Source organism: Leucoraja erinacea, chromosome 1 (assembly GCF_028641065.1).
Source record: "Leucoraja erinacea ecotype New England chromosome 1, Leri_hhj_1, whole genome shotgun sequence".
NCBI lineage: Eukaryota > Metazoa > Chordata > Chondrichthyes > Rajiformes > Rajidae > Leucoraja > Leucoraja erinaceus.
Genome location: NC_073377.1, coordinates 41,647,501 through 41,664,995, shown reverse-complemented (window position 1 = coordinate 41,664,995; position 17,495 = coordinate 41,647,501).

The window sequence follows — 17,495 nt, the reverse complement described above, 5'->3', positions numbered from 1 at the left end:
GTTCATAGGATTTCTGAACATTTCTATTATCTGGCGAAAGCTGGAAAACTGTTGACTCAGCGACAAAAATTAATAGGAAGTGTCAGCCCCTCCTCCCCCTTTCAAATGCAGGGCACGTAACAACAAATAAGCTCGATATATTTCATGTTGGAGCACGCAGTGAATAAAAACTGTTTTTAATTTAAAACCCTGGCAAAGGAGTTTTTGCTTTTGGCCCTACAAGGGGACAAACACCACTTGCAGTTAAAAGTTTGGCTCGCAGGTTAAAAGGCAAAAAGTACAAACAAAGGAATTACAAGTGCCTTTTTTGAATGCGGGAATGGTACGGACCTGTTTCCAATCGACTGTAACACCTCAGTAACCATAGGCTCCATCAAAAGATTGGTAGTTCCTCATATGTATTCTTATCTGACTTTCAAAATAAGGTGATCAGTTTTCTCTAATCGTGGCAATGTATTTTTGCTAATCTTACTTGGTATTTTGTTTTACAGAATCTTGGATTTTGCTTTTTAGATTACATTTGAGAGAAGAATAGGCTTTAAAAATTATGTTTTTTTAACTTTGAAATGATACAATTCCAGAATATGTTACATCATGTTCCTATTATTAGCATCAAATTATTATGTATGCTTACATTCTCTTATGAGGTATTATGGTAGGAAAGACTTTGTACCATCATATTGTGTATCTGCAACTATGTTATTATTCTGTTTATCCTCTTGATAGCTATTGCTTGAAATTATATTTGAACAATTTTCACCTTTCTGCTGCCATTTTGTTCATTATTTCATCTTTAATTTATTCATCAATTAAAAGTGATCAAACTCCAAAGTCGGTAGAGCACACAATATGCATTTAACCTGTAGGTCCATGTTTATGTTCCATTCAAGGTTTTTTCTACATTATTTAAATGTTCTTCAATATATCTTCAAATTATTTTTCTTTAATTGCATTTATATTATTCACTTCATGAGATCATCAGATCATTGCAATCAAGAACCAGAAGGCATAGGTTTAAGGCAAGGGGGCAAAGATAGTATATGAACATGAAAGGAAATGTTTTTATGCAGAGTGGTAGGTGTATGGAATGAGCTGCTGGAGGAGATAGTTGAGGCAGGTACAATCACAACGTTAAAGAAACATTTGGACAGGTCAATGAATAGGATAAATTTAGAGGGATATGGGCCAAACGCAGGTAGGTGGGATGAGTGTAGATGTGGCATGTTGGTCAATGTGGGCAAATTGTGTCAAAAGGCTTGTTTTCATGCTAGATGACTCTATGACCGTCATAGGAGCAGAATTGAACCATTCAGCCCATTGAGTCTGCTCACTCATTCAATCATGGCTGATCTATTTTTTCTTCTCAAACCCATAATCCGGCTTTTTACCTGTAACCTTTGATGTCCTTACTAAAAGGATGAAAAGAACCTATCAATCTATGCTTTAAAAATACCCAACAACTTGGCCTCTACAACCGCTGTGACAATGAATTCCACAGAATGATCACCCTCTAGCTAAAGAAATTCCTCCTCATCTCCATTCTATTCTGAGGATGTGACCTCTGGTCCTAGACTCTCCCACTACTGAAACCTCTCCACATCCACTCTATATCAGCCTTTTATTATGTGGTAGGTTTTAATGAGATTCTCCCTCATTCTTCTAAACTCCAGCAAGTACTCCTAATGCCTCCACAATCCCTACGCCTACCCCTTTTAGAACCCAAGGGTGTAGTCCATCTAGTCCAGTTGACTCATCCACATCCAGATCATTCAGCTTCCTTTGTAATAGTAACTGCACACACCTCTGCCCCCTGACTCCCTTGAATTTCTGGTATATTCCTCCTGAGGAAGAACTTCTTTAATCATAGGGTGATAAACCTGTGGAATTTTTTTGCCACAGAGGCTGTGGAGGCCAAGTCAAGATATTTTTAAGGCAGAGTTTTTAAGACTATATTTTAAGACTATATTTTAAGAATATTTTTAAGACTATATTCTTGATTAGTACGGGTGTCAAGGGTTATAGGGAGAAGGCAGGATAATGGGGTTAGCAGGGAGAGATAGATCAGCCATGATTGGATGGTGGAGTAGACTTGATGGGCCGAATGGCCTAATTCTTCGCGTTTCACATGATCTTATGACCTAATGACCTTATGTTGCAGTGCAATATGAGGACTGATGACATAAATGTATTCTGTTCATCTGTCATTTTCTTGTCCCCCATTATTACTTCTCCAAAGTCATTTCCCAATGGTCCAATACCTACTCTTGCCTCCTATTAACTCTTTATATATATGAAAAAATATTTGGTATGCTCTTTTATATTATTTACGAGCTTACTTTCTTATTTCATCGTATTTACTCTTATTGTTTTTTTGTTGACCTGTTGTGATGTTAATGATCTTGGATGGCAGTGTAAGTGTGTACCTGTTTCATCACTTTATAAATGGAACTGAGTCTCCTTCTCCTTTTTTCCCACTACTTGCCATTCTTTGTTCTGATATCCACCCTAATATTCTTATCCTCCTTTGAAGCTGATTTCTTCGCAGACATTGCCAAACACAGTGTTTTATGCTAGTATATAGATACAGAGTATTGGAGTAGATCCGTGAGTCAGGCAGCATCTTGGGAGAACATGGATAGGCAACGTTTCTTCTTATCTCTGGCCTTTGATCCACCCATCTGCCTATCAAAGACCCCTCCCCCCTCAACCTAATGCCTCCCACACTTTGTCCTGCCCCTCCCCTTTTCCAGCTATCTTTTCTCCCTCTCCCTATAATCGTTCAGAAGAAGGTTCTCGACCCAAAATATCATTTATCCATGTACTTTTGAGATGCTGCCGACCTGCTAAGCTACTCCAGCACTCTGTCTCTTCTTTTGTAACCCAGCATCTGCAGTTCCTCGTTGAATCATATCACAAATAAAGATTGGAAAATATTTTGAGTCATATGAGGAAAGATTGGAAAGAGTGGGAATGTATTCTCTGGAATTTAGAAGGATGAGAGGAAATCTTATAGAAACATATAAAATTATACAAGGAGTGGGCAAGCTAGATGCAGGAAAAATGTTCCCAATGATGGGGGAGTCCAGAACCAGGGGCCACAGTCTAAGAATAAAGGGGAAGCCATTTAAAACTGAGATGAGAAAAAAACTTTTTCACCCAGCGAGTTGTGAATTTGTGGAATTCTCTGCCATAGAAGGCAGTAGAGGCCAATTAACTGGATGAATTTAAAAGAGTTAGATGGAGCTCTAGGGGCTAACTGAATCATTGGATATGGGGAGAAGGCAGGCACTGGTTACTGATTGTGAATGATCAGCCATGAACACAATGAATGGTGGTGCTGGCTCAAAGGGCCAAATGACCTCCTCCTGCACCTATTTTTGATATTTCTATGTTTCTATGTAAAGATGTAAAAACTGTTTATGAGAAAGTACGCTCATATCTCTTTCTTGAATGCATGGGTATCCAGAAGTTAGAGCAGTTGAGTCGAGACACATGCCTAAAACATCACATGATCTTACTGGGAGTATATTACAAAATAAAACCAAATTATAAGACACTACTTAATATACAAATCTGGTAAGATGAAAATTTTTAAATGGATGGAAGTCGTATGTGCAATTTGCAATTTTTTTTCCAAAGATAAAATCATTTTGTAGATCTTTTGTTTGATACAAATTGTAGCTAATACACCTATAGTTTCAATAACTAATCACATTAAAACCCATGCACTCACTAATTGCTGCATTTCTTGTAACTTGAAGAAAAGGCCTGCTTTAATGAATCAGTAATAGCCACTTTTCATCAGTAGAGGGTGCATAATGCAACAACAACATGTGAACAATCAAAATGAGTGCTGCTGTGAATTAATGCAAAATATTTTATTGATTTGGCATCGTGTTGATATGGACAGCATTTCCTGGGGGATGAGTATATATTTAATATTGATATTGTATATATGTGTCAATATTAGTCAAAATAAAAGAATATTTGAAACATCAGAAAATTATATCACCCAGCAGACCAGGCACAATCTCTGTAGAAAGGAAACAAAACAACACTTCGGCATGAAAAGTTAAGCCTTTTATTTTGTTTATAACCTGACTATTGCAGTCTATTTCCCGAATTTCTTGTATACATTTGATATATTGATTATCTTGGTTAACTGAGAAAATAAAAGTAAGTTGTATGCACCTGAGGTTTGTTCAGTCTGGAAATCAATTAATTCTGATTCCTCGTGAATGTTTTTTTCCACAGTGACTAAAGAATAATATAATAACATGTAGTCATGGTTGACCGGGTTCAGTGGCATGCAGGCTAAAGTTTCTCAGGAATAAGAAATATAAAAAGACAAAGGCAGATGAACTTTAAAAAAAATAAAAATAAGGCAAATTATATAAGGTAGCAATTTTTGGATGTAGATTCACAACGATCTTAGTATATGGGAAAACCATAATTCAAATGGTCACTCATTATATCAGTGAATAAGCAATTAAAAATAACCACAGCTGTACAGCAGAATGCTAAGGGCACTTTTTAGGGTTGGGATTGCCAAAGCTTTGCATAATGAGCATGCAGATCTGAATGTTCTGCCAAAAATTGTGAGAATAATTCCAACCCACCCACAGCATAAAGGTCACTATTTCCCACAGCTCATTTCATTATATAGTAACTGCTGCGGCTACTGCTGAACCATCGTGAAAAGCGTACGGTGATGATGTGAATTTAACCTTTAATCTGTGAATAATGCACAACACCCTCTGAAAGGTTCCTTGCGATGGTGTGTGAGTAAAAGTTCGCCTAACACTAGCTTCAGTGAAACATTGCACATACTAGATGTTTTTTCAATAAACAACAATAACTTTCATAAGGCTGTTAGCAGGCTTGAAAATTATGGAACTGAATCAAGCTTAAATATTTTACTTTAGTCAATGAGCTTCTCCGGAGATTTTATTTCCAGGTATATTTTATTAAAAATATGTCTTATGGGCCTGTTCCACTTAGGCAATTTTTCAGGCGACTGTCAGGGACTGCCAGTATATGGACACATTGATCTGTTTTGTAGTCAATGCCTACTATGTTCTGTTGTGCTGAAACAAAGCAAGAATTTCATTGTCCTATCAGGGACACATGACAATAAACTCACTTGAACTTGAACTTGAACTTGACTGTCAAGTGCCGGCAATCGCCTGAAATCTAGGCGACTGTCAGAGTGGAACACACACACAAACACATCACACAGGCGGGGCCAGGGCAAGCAGGGGTAGCGCTATCTGAATTTCACACGGTGGAAAGCCAAGGCGGTACAGACACACATTGCGATGAACAGGAAGGTTGGCGCAGAAATTAAGACGGCTAGCACAGTGTATGGTAAATCCTTTAAAAGGGGGGGGGGGGGGGGGGTGGGGGGAGAAGGGGGAGAAGGGGAGAAGGAGGGAGAGGAGAAACTTTTAAGAAGCCAGACAACTTTTAATAAGCCAGTTATACACAGCTGTGAAGTTCGGCAGACATTTAACATTGTCGGTTATCCTTGGTTCTGAAAACTACTGCTTATGCTTTATTTCCCCAATGAGCCAATGAAATTCACCTGTTAGCACTGGCTACAACCTATGAGAACCTAAGAAAACCTTCAACCTCCTGGCAACCCACTAGGACCTCCTTGCGACCCACCTACAGCACGAGAATTCTCGCTACTCTCCATGGCGGTTTCATTCTAGTCGGCGCCTGATGGCTGTGGGGAAGTAGCTATTCCTGAATCTGGTCGTTGCAGTCTTCAGGCTCCTGTACCTTCTACCTGAAGGCAGCAGGGAGATGAGTGTGTGGCCCGGATGGTGTGGGTCCTTGATGATGCTGACAGCCTTTTTGAGGCAACCACTGTGATAAATCCCCTTGATGGAGGGAAGTCAGAGCCATTGATGGACTGGTCAGTGTTTACTACTTTTTGTAGTCTTTTCGGCTCAAGGGCGCTCAAGTTTCCGAACCAAGCCATGATGCAACCAGTCAACATGCTTTCTACTCTACACCTGTAGAAGTTCTAATTCTCTCTAGAGAGTCCTCCTTGACATACCGACTCTCCGTAATTTTCTCAGGAAGTAGAGGCGCTGATGTGCTTTCTTTACGATTGCATCAGTGTTCTCGGACCAGGAAAGATCTTCAAAAATATGCATGCCCAGGAATTTGAAGCTCTTGACCCTTTCCACCAGCTACCCGTTGATATAAACGGGACTATGGGTCCCCATCCTCCCCCTTCCAAAGTCCACAATCGGTTCCTTGGTTTTGCTGGTGTTGAGGGCCAGGTTATTGTGCTGGCACCATTTGGTTAGTCGGTCGATCTCACTTCTGTACTCTGACTCATCCCCATCAGTGATACGTCCCACAACAGTGGTATCATCAGCGAACTTGATGATGGAGTTCGCACTATGACCGGCTACGCATTCATGAGTATAGAGTGAGTACAGCAGGGGCTAAGCACGCAGCCTTGAGGTGCTCCCCTGCTGATTGTTATCGAGGCTGACACATTTCTACCAATACGAACTGACCGGTCTGTGAATGAGGAAGTCGAGGATCCAATTACAGAGGGATGCGCAGACCCAGTTCTGCGAGTTTGGTAACCAGCTTGGAGGCGATGATTGTATTAAATGCCGAACTGTAATCAATGAATAAGAGCCTGACATATGAATTTTTGTTGTCCAAGTGGTCCAGAGCAGAGTGGAGAGCCAGTGAGATCGCATCCACCGTTGATCTCATGTGGCGGTACGCGAACTGCAGTGGGTCCAGGTTTTTGTCGAGGTAGGAGTTGATTTGCACCATGATCAACCTCTCAAAGCACTTCATCACCACAGGCGTGGTGGTCGATAGTCATTGAGGCACGTCACCTTGCTCCTCTTGGGCACCGGTATAATTGATGCCCTTTTAAAGCAGGTGGGAACTTCAGACCTCAGAAGTGAGAGGTTGAAAATATCCGTAAAAACCCCAGCCAGTTGGTCCGCACAGGTTGTTAGAACACAACCAGGTATACCATCAGGACCAGGCGCTTTTCGAGGGTTCACCCCTCTGAGGAAATTTCTGACGTCGGCCTCTGTGACTGTGACTGAAATACGCATTGAGCTCGTCAGGGAGTGATGTTTCGCCGACATTCGAGCTGCCTCCTGATCTTGCCTTGTAGGAAGTGATTGCATTCAAGCCCCGCCACAGCTGCCTTATCCTCCAGTTTGGAGCAGGAGTCCCCTTTGGCCTTTTTGATGGCCTTACCAAGGTCGTATCTGGACTTCTTGTAAACCACTGTATCATCAGACATGAATGCCCGATGTCTGGTTTTGTTCCTGTCTATGGGTGCTGTCTGTACGGAGTTTGTACGTTCTCCCCGTGACCTTGTGGATTTTCTCCGAGATCTTCAGTTTCCTCCCACACTCCAAAGATGTAGATTAATTGGCTTGGTGTATGTGTTAATTGTCCAAAGTGTGTGTAAGATAGTGTTAATGTGCATGGATTGTTGGTCGGTTCGGGCTCAGTGGACCGAAGGGCCTGTTTCCGTGCTGTATCTCTAAACTAAACATGTCCAAGCGCTGCTTCAATTCTCAAATGATTTTCACAGCTGTGAAAAGCACACGGTTCCATTCAGCAATCTTGGAAAGCAATAGGCAGCAATAATTTACTGAGCTGTTTCCAATACAATGAACAGACATTGATTAATCCTACATTGAGATCCCCGTGCTTACTTTTGGTCCATGTATTGCAGCTTCAATGTGCTGATATGTCATTTCCAATACATTGAACTATTTTATGAACTTTAGCTGGGAAACCTTCTATTTTCCCTTCCTATTTTAACCTTGGCTGATTTTGCACAACTTTGTTACGGAGATTGAAAGAGGTTTTTAATGATTCCATTATGAGAGCTTGTTCTTGTGTGTGACTGGAGCAACATTTATGAAAATGAATAAAATGTTAATGATGTGTTCTATTGTATCATCTGAGTTCAAAGGCAGTCAAAGGCAGGTTGCATTTGATTCATTTTTTACATAAAAACAATCAAGTCAAATTCAAGTACAATTGATACAATTTAGGGGCAGATAGAGAAAGGTACAGAATATAGCTCTCAGCAATGTAGCGCATCAGTTCCATAGGCCAAGTCCAATGCCTGCACTGGGGTGGAGATGAATCAGATGGTACCCTAGCTGTTGGAGGTGATTTGGACAACATTTTAGCACCCACAATGATGTTGGGTAGTTCCAAGATGTAAACTCAGAGAAGATAAAGAAACAGTAATATACTTCCAAATCCAATATATATATGATTTGGAAGGTAATCTGCAGGTAGTAATCTTCCCAAGCACTTAGACTCATTGTCATAAAATAATATTAACCAGAAACAGGGCCTTTGGTCCATGCCAATCAAAATGTCTATCTAAGCTGGCCCCATTTGCCCGTGTTTGGCTCGTATCACTCTGAACCTTTCCCATTCCACTTGCCCATATCCTTCTTTGTGATCGACATTACAGGTTTGGGAGATGCTGACAGAATTGTCTGGGTAATTAACTACAGTGAATTTTGTTGTAAATACCCATTGGACCATGCTGTGATCATGATGGAAGAAATAAATGATTGATGAGGTGTGAATCAAGTGTGGAACTTTGTTGGAATGGTTTTGAGCTTTCTGACCATTGTTGGAACAGGACTCATCCAGCAAGAGAGGCCCGGATTCGATCCCGATGAAGTTTGCACATTCTCCCCGTGACTGCGTGGGTTTTCTCCGAGATCTCTGGTTTTCTCCCATACTCCAAAGACGTACAGGTTTGTAGGTTAATTTGGCTAGGCAGAAATGTAAATTGTCCCAAGTGTGTTTAGGATAGTGTTAATGTGCGGGGATCACTGGTCAGTATGGGCTCGGTGGGCCGAAGGGTCTGTTTCTGTGCTGTATCTCTAAAACTGAAACTAAAGAAATATTCTATCACTTCTCCAAATTTGGTTTTGTGGGTGTAAATGTTTTGATGTGCCGGAACATGTCACTTGTTTGCAGGATAAATAGGCCCTTACTTACTCTTGAGCCACAATATTCATGTGGTTGGTGCAGTGCAGGTTTTAGTTAATGGCATCACTCCCCTCCCTCACTCCCTCCCACCCCTAGTATGATGGTGGTGGGGATTTCTCCTCTGAATGTTAAGAGTAGGTGGGTGGACTGTTGTTTGTTACAGATAGTCATTGCCTGGGACTTTTGTGGTATTAATGTTATTTGCCATTCATCAGCATACTAGACAAAGTGGGACCCGTTGAGTCCCTGTCACACAGGAGGCTTTGCCCCCAACGCAATGTTCCACCACTCAACCATAGCCCCCAACTGCACAGGCACACCTCATTTCCCCCCATCTCTGGTAAACTCTCCCCCTCCTCTTCACCCTCTTCTTTCCCCTCTCCTCCTCCTCTTCCCCAATCCCTCCCTCACCTCTCTCTCCATCTCCTTTCCCATACCCTCAGTCACTCACTCCCTCCATAACTCCTCTCCCCTCCCCTCCTATCCCTCTATCCCCCAACTCCCCCACTCCCTACCCCCCTCTCCCCCCCCTCTATAACCCCCCCCCCCCTCCTCTCCCTCTATTCCCCCTTCAACCGTTGGCGCCCCCAGATCCAGGCCTCGGATCGGCACGGAAGCACCAGGATCTACGGCCGCACCGGTGTGTGGCTGGGGGTGTGGAGGTGGTGGGAGAGCTTGGAGAAAAGACGGGGAAGAGCCATGGGGGAGAGGAGGATTTCACGGGGAAAGGGGCAGGAGCAGTGAGGGGGACCAGAGGAGAAGGTACTGGAGCTGCGAGGCATTGTGATGGGACTCACAGCAGGCACTGGAAGCTCTCCTCCATCGGGATCAGATTCACCGCTTTCCGTTAGGCGACATCGCCTTGACAACTTACAAAATTCTTAAGGGGTTGGACAGGCTAGATGCAGGAAGATTGTTCCCGATGTTCGGGGAGTCCAGAACAAGGGGTCACAGTTTAAGGATAAGGGGAAAATCTTTTAGGACCGAGATGAGAAAAACCTTTTTCACACAGAGAGTGGTGAATCTGTGGAATTCTCTGTCACAGAAGGTAGTTGAGGCCAGTTCATTGGCTATATTTAAGAGGGAGATGGATGTGGCCCTTGTGGCTAAAGGGATCAGGGGGTATGGAGAGAAGGTAGGTACAGGATACTGTTGGATGATCAGCCATGATTATATTGAATGGCAGTGCAGGCTCGAAGGGCCGAATGGCCTACTCCTGCACCTATTTTCTATTTTTCTATGTTTCTATGACATCACCAGGCCGAGCCGCTTCCGGTCCCATCGAAAATTGTGGCCTGGAGACCTCCGCTGGCCTCCCACAGCTCCAGTAAAGATGCGATGGCGCAGGAAGGTGCGGACCATACCACGGAGTGACAGGAGAGGAGACTAATCCACGCGGCGCTGACTGGCAGGAGCGGAGATCGATCTGCGCACGTGCGTTTTTTATGATTTTTAAACATTGCTAACTTTTACATTATACCACAGATCGGAACAAAACCTGGTGCAGTCGCACCACAGGAGAACGGTGAGTTAGCTTGTGACAAATTGTAGTGCTATCGAGTACCGCCTTTGCACAAATAGAAAAATCGCGCAAACCGGAAGAGCACAAGATCAGAGCTTTAGTTGGATAGATAGATAGATAGATAGATAGATAGATAGATAGATAGATAGATAGATAGATAGATAGATAGATAGATAGATAGATAGATAGATAGATAGATAGATGCCTAAATGCTGATTTTATGTTGCTGCATGTGGCATGGACTGCTTCACTTGCTGAGGAGTGGCAAATAGAATTAAACATTGTGCAATCATTAAAAAATATTCTCTCCCTGGCCTTTTCGAAGGAAAATAAGTAATTGTTAAAGGAACTGAAATTGATTTGGTTTTGGATATTACCCTTAGGACTTCCTGCAAAGATTGTGTATAACTTTATGAGGGGAATAGATAGGATTAATGCAAAATGTCATTTACCCAAAGTTTGCAAATTAACACCCAGAGGACAAAGGTTTAAACTGAGGATAAAGTCTTAAACTAATAGGTATCTGAAGGGTAACTTTTTCACACAGCTGGGAATTCAAATGAGCTGCCGTAAGAAATAATTGAGGAAATTACGATAACAATATTTAAAAGGCAATTGGACAGTTTTATTTATTTGTTTTTTTATTTATTTTATTATTTATTTCGAACAGAATAAAAGAATAAAAAGCAAGTGTGAAACAGCATATAAAAAAACAAAACAAAAAGTGTCATAAACAATATCTATAAATAAATGAAATCGTATGTGTCCGAAAAGGAGCAGGAAGAAGCCAAAGCTTATTAATTCCCACCTCTTATTCAACTGCTTGTAATTATCTTATACAAATTTAGCAGCTATATGTACACCATATGTACACCAGCCACTATATGTACACCAAATTATTTACATTTAAACACTAATCAAATATTTACAAAGCCATACAAAAAATGTTGTTTGTGTTGTTTTTTTTCGTTTTGTCTAGTTATGTTTTTGGTTTTTAGGCTGTGTTTATGTGGGGAGGGGGGTGGGGGGTGAAACGGGGGCTGCTGTCACTCCCTTCGGGGGGAATACGACCTTTTTGTCGTATCCCCCTTCTCTGCCTCCGTCTACGCTGAGGCCTAGCAGAGCCGGCGACCTCGGGACTCTGGAGGCAGCTGACAGGACTCGTCCTGGGCTCGCTCCCAGCCCAGCCCGGGATGGAACGGTGCTCCCGTGAGAGCGGCCTGGTGAGGGGCTGGAGTGGCCCAGCCCGAGGGAGGAACGGCACTCCCGTCGGAGTGGCCCAGCCCGAGGGAGGAACGGCACTCCCGTCGGAGTGGCCCAGCCCGAGGGTGGAACGGAGGAACGGCACTCCCGCTGGAGTGGCCCAGCCCGAGGGAGGAACGGCACTCCCGCTGGAGTGGCCCAGCCCGAGGGTGGAACGGTACTCACGTGAGGGCGATCCGGTCCGGGGGCTGGGACGGTGCTCCGGTGGCTGGGACGACGTTCTGGCGGCGGTGTCCAGAGTCCTGGGTTCAGCCGCGGGCCGGCGGCTGCGTGTGCTGGACTGGAGGTGCGGCGGCTTCGACCACCCCGGGCCGCAGTGTTTGAACCGGCCCGTTCGCGGGGTTCGGTGAGCTGCGGGACTGTTTATACCATCGCCCGGTGGGGAATCGCCTCAGCGCAGAGGGAGAAGAGGGAGAGACTGCAACCCTAAGATTTTTGCCTCCACCACAGTGAGGAGGTGTTTGGAGGACTCACTGTGGTGGATGTTAATTTGTGTTTATTGTTGTTATTATTGTATTATTGTATGTATGACTGCAGGCACGAAATTTCGTTCAGACCGTAAGGTCTGAATGACAATAAAGGAAAATTCAATTCAATTCAAAAATTCAATTCAAAATAAAAATAAAAGATTAATGGATAGGAAAGGTTTAGAAGGTTATGGGCCAAATGTGTGAATGTGAGATGACCATAGATGTGCATCATCCCCCCTTTTTCTCTTCTCTCTCTCCTCCCCCTCCCTCTCTCTCCCCCCCCCCGCCTCTCTCCCCGGCCTCTCTCCTCCTCCCCCTCTCTCTCCTCCGCTCCCCTCCCCCCTCCCACTATTACTCCCCCTCTCCCCATCTCCCCTCGTCCACCCCCTCGACCCCCCCCTCTGCCCAGCCTCTCTCCCCTTCTTTCCCCCACTCTCTCCCCCCTTCTCTCCACCCCTCTCTATCTCTCTCTGCCCTCTCTGTCTCTGCCTCTCTCTGTCTCTGCCCCTCTGTCTCTGCCCCTCTCTGTCTTTGCCCCTCTCTCTTAGTCTCTGCCCCCTCTCTCTCTGCCCTCTCTCTCTACCTCCCCCTCCCTCTCCCTCTCTAGATGCACCTGCACGTTGGGGGCTATGTGTGTGAATAGTGCGGGGACGGTGTAAAAGGAGCGAATGAATAATATTAATAAAATATCAAAGGGGGTGGTTAGTGTGTGTATGTGGGGGGTGGTTCGTATGTGTGTGTGTGGGTGGTAGTTAGTGTGTGTGTGACGCTGCAGGCTGCCAGCCCACCTCCCTCCCCCCCCGCAACCCGAGGGACCCGAGGGGATTGGACCCAACGGGTCCCACTTGGTCTAGTATATTACTAAAAGTCTCGTCTTGTATCTATCTATCTATCTATCTATCTATCTATCTATCTATCTATCTATCTATCTATCTATCTATCTATCTATCTATCTATCTATCTATCTATCTATCTATCTATCTATCTATCTGTCTGTCTGTCTATCTGTCTGTCTGTCTGTCTGTCTGTCTGTCTGTCTGTCTGTCTGTCTGTCTACTGGGACCTAGGCCAAAGTGGTATACTTTGTTGCACTACCGTACTCACCTTTGTGTCCCGTGATCGTTTTTTTATAAAGTTTTGTTCAGATTGATGTCATATTTCACAAGTTATTGATATTTACAAGTTTAAAAAAACCCACTTTGAGAAGAATAATGACAGGTGCTGTGACAGTTGATCAGGGATTCTGGCAGTTAGCAGCTGTGGCATCACAATGGGATCTCACAGTCCTCCAATCATAATGGAATCTCATTTACATACAATGCCGTGAACATTCCGCCACCCGACAATGACATCACAAAGGGATCTCAGCTGCCAATCAACAGTGTTGGGATAAGTTCCAGAGAGTGCAATGAGAGATTTCTTACATTGTTGTAAGGAGAGTTAGGGAGTGGGGGAGGGGAGGAGAAGAAACGTAATTTAAACATTGTGGGGGAGTTTGAAAGGGAGATGTGAGGGAGGGAGTGACTGAGGGTCGGGAAATGGAGAGGAATGGAGAGGTGAGGGAGGGAGTGGAGGAGAGGAGGAGGAGAGGGGAGAGAAGAGGAGGGTGAAGATGAGGGGGATGGAGTGTATGAGCTGTGCCTGCGCAGTTGGGGTCTATGGGCAAGTAGTGGAATATTGAGTTGGGGGAACGGGTTGCATTGGGGGAATGGGTACATCACAATGGAATCTCATTTAGATTTCTTGGGTGTTTTTTCATTGTGGGAGGGTTGGGGTAGAATAGGGTAGAGGTTTAATATACTCAATTTTATTATTCAAAATTGTGACTTTCCTTGTTGGGAGTGGGATGAGAGAGAGCTCCCTGTTTCATTGTGGGGGGGGGGGGGATAGGGGAGAGGTTTCATTTCCCGAACTTTCCTTGTGGAGGTTGGGATGGAGGGTTGGGATGAGGTGAGATCAGAGCCAACATGGGGTAGGGGTAGTTGTGGGCTATGGGTGGCACATTGCGTTGGGGGTATGGATTACTTTGGGGGAAATGGATGAGTAGTGGTAATGGGTTGCTTGGGGGAACGGGTGAGTGGTGGATTATTACGTTGGGGGAATGGGGCCCAACAGATCCCACTTGATCTAGTAATATATACAAATACTATTCTTATGTACTTCTAGTGAGTGTCAAAAATGTTGAGTTATGGTTCCTGTAGCTTCTAGTGAGCATGTTTTATATTAATTGAAAGCACCAGAACATGCAAGTCATCATGAAAATCAGTGGAGATATGGCATCATAAATCTCTCTCAGTTTTCCTGTTCTGCAAACCCCAAGATGACAGTTTACGAGGAGTGATGGATTTGGAAATGGAAACCAGTGACTTGTTAAAGCCCTAAATTTCCTTGCAAGGAATTGCATACCAAGAAGAGCATGGTGACCTGCCTCAATGACAACTCTTCAGTAGCACTTGCATGCACTGTAATGAAGTGCTTCTTTATTGTGTGAATCAACTTCTGTGTCAGAAATGATTTGGATCCCTTTTAAATTGCCTTTCGCTACAACAGGTCAACTGCAGATTACTCACTGCTCTGGACCATTTGGATTCCAGGAACACTTACATTAGGCTGCTGTTCATTTCCTATAGCTCAACTCCTCCAAACTCAGCACAAAGTTCCGAGTCTTGGGCCTCTGTACCTTCCTCATGACAGATTTAAATCAACATTTCCTCCTCACTGAGCATTAATACAGGTGAACTTCAAGGCTATAGAAACATATAAACATAGAAAAATAGGTGCAGGAGTAGCCAGCACCGCCATTCAGTATGACCATGGCTGATCATCCAAAATTCGTACCCCGTTCTTCCTTTTTCCCCATATCCTTTCATTCCGTTAGCCCCAAGAGCTAAATCTAACTCTCTCTTGAAAACGTCAAACATTTCTGTGTGCTTAGTCCTCTGCTCTATTCACTTTACACCCTTGACTGTGTGTGAAGCACAACTACAAGGTCATTTAAACATTTGCTGATAATATCAATGTTGTTTTCTGAATTATTGGTTTTGATGAGTCAGCATACAAGAGTGAGACATAACATGTTGTTTAGTGGTACGACAACACCATCTTCTCAATTATTGTCAGCAAAACCAAATAATCATTAACTAATCATTAATTTCAGAAAGGAGCAGTCAGGAGACTGTGTGTCGGTTTTCATTGGTGGGTCAATGGTGAAGGGAGTTGGTAACTTTAAATTCCTGGGTATTAACATCTTGGATGACCTGTCCTGGGCCCAGCACATAGATGTAATCACAAAGAACGTTCACCAGCAATTCTGCTTTCTAATAAATATAAAGAGATTTGGCATGTTAGTGAATACTCAAACAAACATCTACAGATGGACTGTAGAAAACATCAGATCTAGTTGTACCATGGGCTGGTACACCAATTCCAACGCACCAGAAGGCGGGAGACTGCGGAGAGTGTAGTCTCTGCCATCAAAAACCTTTACATGTGGTGCCACCTCTTCTTGCTGCTGCCAATGGGCAGTAGGTACCAAAGTCTAAAGTCCTACACCATCAGATTCAGGAACAGTTACATTTCTGTAACCATCAGGAACACCACATACCACCTCTTATACTAGCATGGATTTGTTTTCTAACTGTGTTTGGCATTAATGTCTTGATTTTTAACAGTCTCTTTTCATTGTCTCACATAATTTATGTCTGATTTATGACTGTTGTTTGCCTCTCTGTCTTACTGCAAACAAAATTTTCATCGTACCTGAAGCTTGATCTACTTGTGCATATGATTATATACTCAACTTGACATGACTTATTTCACACTATTGTTTGTGTCATTAGGAACGATTCTTCAATTGATAATACGCAGTGTGTAACAATAGTTATAAATTCATTTTTACTCATGCTGATGTTTATCATTGACATCAATTACGATTATACATTATTAGGGACATCATATTTCAAAGCTGTTTCGTGGTTTCACGAGGGTCCATGAATATGCCAGTAATTGACTATGATATTTATGTCACTTTTATGGAAAAGATACTTGCAAAGCTTAAATTGTTTTAAATAGTGAAAAAGGTGAATAATTTGAAACATGACAAAGGGTTTTATAATATCATATGATGAAAGGTGACAGATGTTTGTAGGTTAATTGACTTAAGCTGTGAGGATGATGCAAATGAAACTATGATGCCCCAAGCTATTAAATATTTTTTTTGCTGCAGAATCATAGATTAAGAGGAAGAAACATCTGAGAACAGAAATTCATATTGCATGATGATTAATCCATCAAAAAAAAGGCCAAAATGCATGTTTTGGAATGGAATTGAGTTTCTAACAATTGACTATGGGAAAAGTGGATTAGGATGCTGATGTCCATGGGAAGATGATCAGGATTTTAAATGTTTAGCTTGGAGTTCAGGGAGGCGCAGTATAAATATTTCAGAATGTTGTAAAATTAATGTTGTAAATCAAGAACACTTCTGAACAAAATTTCCTCAGATGATTAAATATATGTGTGGAATCCATACATGTGGAATCCAGACATCAGTCTGAAGAAGGACGTCAACCCGAAACGTCACCCATTCCTTCTCTCCAGAGATGTTGTCGGTCCCGCCGAGTTACTCCAGCATTTTGTGTTTATCTGAGGAATTCATAATGTTGCAAAGAACATAACATGCTGTGCAATATGAGCAGGAGTAGCCTTCTGCCTTCTTGAATCTGGTCTGCTGTTCAATAAGATTCTGATCGCTCTGAACTTCAGCAACAGCATTTCCTGCCTAGTCCCCATTGCCCTTGATTCCCCTGCAGTTTAACATTGTATCCAAGCCTTGAATACATTTGAATCTTACCATTCAGCATGTTTCAAGCTTAGATCGTACTTGCCCATGGAAATAATTAGTATGAGAGTTAAATGGCATTTCCCGTGGTAAGCTTGATTACAATGCAAATGTCCGCAGTTTCATGTAACATGATGCAGCTTCAAGTGTGCATCAAAAGAAGAAGAACTATTGCAATTTCATCAGGGGCTGTATGTGCATTTAAATGCTGAGGTATAAGTTACTTCTTGGTAGGACTTAATTGCGTTTTGATTACCTTAATGCTGACATTATTAATTCTATGAGAAAATGTATTGCCATGCACTGGTGTGGAGGCAAAGTCATTGAGTATTTTCAAAGCAGAGATTGAAAGGTTCTTGATTAGTAAGGGTGTCAA